The 5,239-nt window shown below is 38.6% G+C and overlaps 1 long non-coding RNA gene across 1 annotated transcript in view; it reads right to left on the bottom strand.

Annotated features, from left to right (window-relative positions):
- Nucleotides 1-2,047: 2,047 nt before the first annotated feature.
- LOC309493670 overlaps nt 2,048-5,239 on the bottom strand; it is a 3,756-nt gene continuing 564 nt past the window's right edge. Inside the window, exon 2 of the long non-coding RNA XR_014204028.1 lies at nt 2,048-3,876. This is a non-coding gene — a long non-coding RNA (uncharacterized lncRNA). The remainder of the gene's footprint in view (nt 3,877-5,239) is intronic.

Here is a 5,239-nt window from a genome sequence, read left to right as displayed (position 1 = left end):
TAAAATACAAATGTTTAACTCAAATTAGTACCATTACAACAATCTAAAATACATTATGCTATGAGCATTTCTAAGGTTATCTTTAGTTTAAATACTCAATTCACCTAACCTTTGTTATCCAGAAATTTCTCTTAACTCATCACAAGCTGTCTTCATCTTTAGCCACCAACATGTCTAATGACCTTCAGGAGTTAAAACTATCTTACAGACATATTATTTCAATATCAACACTTCTATAGTTTTTTCCCTTGCCCATAAGGCAACCAGCATCATGTTCCTGACATAAATTAAGTTTTGTTACTGTCTCCACAACAAATAATGACAATCACCTCACAGTCTCAGCTGGCTCTTGAAAGCCCATTCCCATTAGCTCTTAATCTATAATTTTCTTCTCTTCAGGGTGTTGTCCCCTGGCATAGTTGCAGACACTTGTCATAATGAAAAACAAGCCATACAATGAATGCGGTTTTCTGGTGAGTGGTATTAGAGGGACTCACATTTTCTGGGTCAGACTGCCGTAACCTCACAGCTCATCTGGCCTCTCAATGATCTGCTGATGCTGCTGGCCTCACAGTCAATCAGCGCCACTCTCATTCCCATCTTCACATAAAACATCTCCATCAGGAGATGCCCAGTGTTTGTGGCGTGACTTCCCCTGTCTTAGGTTGACCTTTGGCCAAAGGATCTTACCCGTCTTTGGGGTAATCACTTCGTACACACTTGGTTACCGCTCTTTCCCATCACAAAATCAGTTTTCCCCAACAGACTCAGTTGTTTTCTGGAGCTTAGGAAAGGCACATTCAAGAGTCACCAGAGCACTCTGGACTGCCTAATACTGTTAACAGGGAGACAGGTTAATAACAACAGTATTTAATCACAAAAATCTGTTAAATCTGTCCGAATCAGCAAAATCTCAGTGAATTTTAATCACATCCGTCTATTCAGTCTACTGTTACATCTGTAGCCGGAGCCATCAGCCCTGTTTCATGGTGGAGGCTAAAATCAGACAAATAAAGTTACTGGTCCTGAATTAAACTAGTCAAAAACGTCCCTTCTATCGTTTAAGACTTCTTTAAAGTCATTCAGTTTTACTTTTAAAACATTTACCCTTTAAATGTATGAAATGCCTGTAGCATGATTTCTTTTAACATCCCCATATCTGTGGTTTTCAACTAAAACACTGTGCCTTACTATAAATAGCCTATTATCATTTATGACACAGGCTCAGATAACAGCTTTTAGCTGACATTGAATGAGAGAGACTCTGAAGCATTTAGGACTGGTACACTGCACTCTCATAACTTCTAAAATCAAACTTTATGCATACGTTAGGCATCTTTGCCAGAATTTACATGTATTTTCCAACAACCATTTTTTATATTTGTCTTTTGCCCACATCAGGGAATTTAGACATTACAAATTTTCACTCAGATCGTGTCTCTGTCGCACTGGCCGTTTCAGCCACAGCACACACCAGATTCAGATAAGCAAACTGTTTCAGCCAATCACAAGCTTATCTTTTGAAAGCAAAACATCAGCTCCTAGTTCTTTCATGGTCAACACCATTCCTCCACGTTCACAACACTAACAAGCTGTTTGTTTAATCAGATGCATTTCTACACATTTTACATTTAGCAACTGTTAATCCAGTAATACTGCTTCTACTTATTTGATTACTATCAATTAGTATTCACACTAACTTTGAGGAGGCTATAGCACTCTCCGCTTGTGATACATCTTTTGCAGTTATCATTGTAAAGCATCCGTGAGATTAGTCTCTCTATATCATCTAAACCCTTTTAAAGTGTTCCATTAAAACACAATCATCCCTTTAGTTACTTTTATGTATTTTGCAACTCATATTTTTTGTCATTATCTGTAATTTTACATAAACCTGTATTCATTAATTCACTTATATGAACTTTTTTTTTTAGATTATTATAGATCTTTCCTTCAAAAGGATTCCCTTAAGACTTCAATTTTTTTTACCTTGTTTTTATCTCTTGTTCTTTAGACGAAAGCTTTGATATCGTCATTTAAACACTGATCTACTTTCAAACCCACATTAATACCAGAAATTTCTGTTACTTTCACATTTTCTCACCTTCTGAGTGGCCATTTACAATTACTGGCTAAATAGCCCTGCTGACCATAATTAAAACACTCTCTGTCATCTGGTGGGTTCATGTGTCAGCCTCAACTACAGCAACAAACACCTTGCCTATAGTTTGATCATTGAGCTTGCAAACGGCTCCAACTTACTGCACACCCTTGAAGCAGTGTGTCCCAATCAGGAATGTAAACAGAGCCACTGATAAGCAGTTCTCTGTATTATTTTGACAGTCCACCAGTGGCGGATTCAATTGCAATAGCCGCATCATAATCTTCATCATTATCACTGGCAGCACATTAATTTTCATAAGCTGCACAGAAAATCCCTCAACATATTCCAAGGGGTTTTCACAATGTTTCTGTTTAACATGAATCACATTTGTCCAAGGAAATGATCCCCAACCCATAATTACATTTACTTGTTTTTTTGTAATCATCGGAAGCAATACAAGGCTAAAAATGTAACATTTTCAGTTTCTTTCTTTGTTTAGCCAGTCAAGTTGTTGTTTAAATTTCCAAACAGAATCAAAACCCTGACTACCCATTTTCTTATTAATTTCACATTTCTTTGAAGTCAGAGCTTCAGAGCACAGCTGCTTACAGCGTTTGCTCTCTTCTGTCTCACTATTTGTTTCAGGACTGTTCAGGTTATTGATCAAGTTACTCAATTTGTCTGCCATATCTTAATCACAGTTCAAACTCACCTGAAGTTATTGCAGAAATGGAGGCGGCGATCTTTGAACAACACAGCTTGGCTTCTGCGTGATGAAACTGCAAAGTATACTCCAACATGACAGTTACATATACTGGTCCACGCCAATTTGGGTCACAACTTTTTATTTTTCTCTCGGGATCATTCCTGATGCATCCCTGGCAAACAACCCTATTTTTGTTAGTATCCCTAACTGCCTGATTCACTAAATTCGGGGATCCCCTATCTGAGATGGAAGAGATGGAGTAGGTTTGCGGCGCCCTGGACCTTCAATCCAGGGACGTACTCTGCTGGGGTGTTGCCACCAACAATGCCCAGCGGGGCCCCCACAGAGCACGCTTCGCTTGCGCTGTCTGCTCTTGTTAACTTTAAACCTTAAACAATGCTATCAGCGACTTCTTATACTTTTAACTTAGTATAATTAATCTTCACTCTCCTCATCGGAGTGAAGCTCTTCACTCGCCTCGTCGGAGTGAAGCTCTTCCGTCCCCCTTCACAATCTCTTCCATTCAGACAGCACTATCCTAATAATAAAATCTTTCTACCTTGTTTGCTGATTTGCCAGGGGTGTCACCAAGAATAATTGCCCGCCGCATTCTCCACCATACCGTTAGGGGTTAACAGTTTAGGACCCATGGACCAGATGTTTGAAAGAAGACCCGGAGTCAGAACTATTAAAAAATAGAAGAAAAGTTTTACTGAAAATAGTTTGCAGTTTCATCAGCAGAAGTCAGCTTCAAGACTCACACAGGAGTTCGTAGGCCGCCCCGCTTACAGTTACAAAGATCACAGCAGTTATACCATTTCCAAGGTCTAAGCTACGTCATTGCTTACAGGTTGAATGATTCTCATTGGCTAAGAAATAGATAAACATAGTAATTTTCCACACATAAACATATAGACTGAAGCATATCTCCATCTGATTATGCAGCTGACACTCAGACCCTGAAGTCAGGCACGTCGTGACCTTCCAGGTCGCATATTTGAGTTGCTGGGTGCCAGTATGTCTCGAACAACAATGCCAATGGTTCCTTAACCTGTAACCAAGAAGACTAACACACACACCAACACACAGTTGGTGCGTGTCTTACAATCGCGCCTTACAATTCAGCTTCAATTATCACCCCGAAAGAACAATTACAGTGCTTTACAACTATAGAACAAAAAGAGTTAAATAAACTTATCACTTCATCTAAAACAACAACATGTTTATTAGATCCTATACCAACTAAACTACTGAAAGAAGTGTTACCTGTAGTGGAAGAGCCTCTCCTCAATATTATTAACTCGTCTTTATCTAAACTGCGCTCGTTAAAATCACAAATGATTTACTTTTAGCTTCTGACCAAGGCTGTATCTCAATACTAGTTTTACTTGATCTTAGTGCTGCGTTCGATACTATAGATCACACAATACTCTTAGATCGACTACAAAATTATACTGGTGTTCAAGGACAAGCACTAAGCTGGTTCAAATCATACCTATCTGACCGCTACCATTTTGTCTATTTAAATGGAGAAAAATCGATCATAACTCCAGTAAACTATGGAGTGCCGCAGGGATCTGTATTAGGCCCTCTGTTATTTTCAATATATATGATGCCACTTGGAAATATTATAAGGAAACATGGAATTAGTTTCCATTGTTATGCTGATGACACTCAAATATATATTTCATCACGGCCGGATGAAAACGCTACATTTTCCAAATTGACAGAGTGTGTTAAAGATATAAAAGATTGGATGACGCGTAATTTTCTTTTATTAAATCCAGACAAGACAGAGGTAATACTTATCGGTTCAAAAAACCGCCCACAAAACCTCGCACAATACAACTTTAACATCATAGGATGTCCTGTTACTTTATCCTCTACAGTAAAAGACCTGGGTGTTATACTCGATTGCAACCTGTCTTTTGAAAATCATATTTCTTATGTTACAAAAACAGCCTTTTTCCACCTTAGAAACATTGCTAAGCTACGTAATATGCTATCAGTTTCTGATGCAGAAAAGTTAGTTCATGCATTCATGACCTCGAGACTGGATTACTGTAATGCTTTATTAGCTGGTTGTCCTGCATCCTCAATAAACAAGCTACAGTTAGTCCAAAATGCCGCCGCTAGAGTTCTTACGAGATCAAGAAAATATGATCATATAACACCGATTTTATCATCACTGCATTGGTTACCTATAAAGTTCCGTATTAATTACAAGGTATTGCTACTGACTTATAAAGCCCTAAACGGCTTAGCTCCAGTCTATTTAACGGATCTTCTATCGCCCTATAATCCATCGCGCTCTTTAAGATCACTAAATTCAAGGCTTTTGGTCATACCTAGGATATCCAGAACCACCAAAGGAGGGAGAGCATTTTCACATTTGGCTCCAAAACTCTGGAATAGTCTTCCTGATACTG

The sequence above is a fragment of the Leuciscus leuciscus genome (genome assembly GCF_965113295.1).
Source record: "Leuciscus leuciscus genome assembly, chromosome: 1".
Taxonomy (NCBI): domain Eukaryota; kingdom Metazoa; phylum Chordata; class Actinopteri; order Cypriniformes; family Leuciscidae; genus Leuciscus; species Leuciscus leuciscus.
Note: the sequence above shows the minus strand (reverse complement) of the source record. Positions and strands in the feature narration are given on the sequence as shown.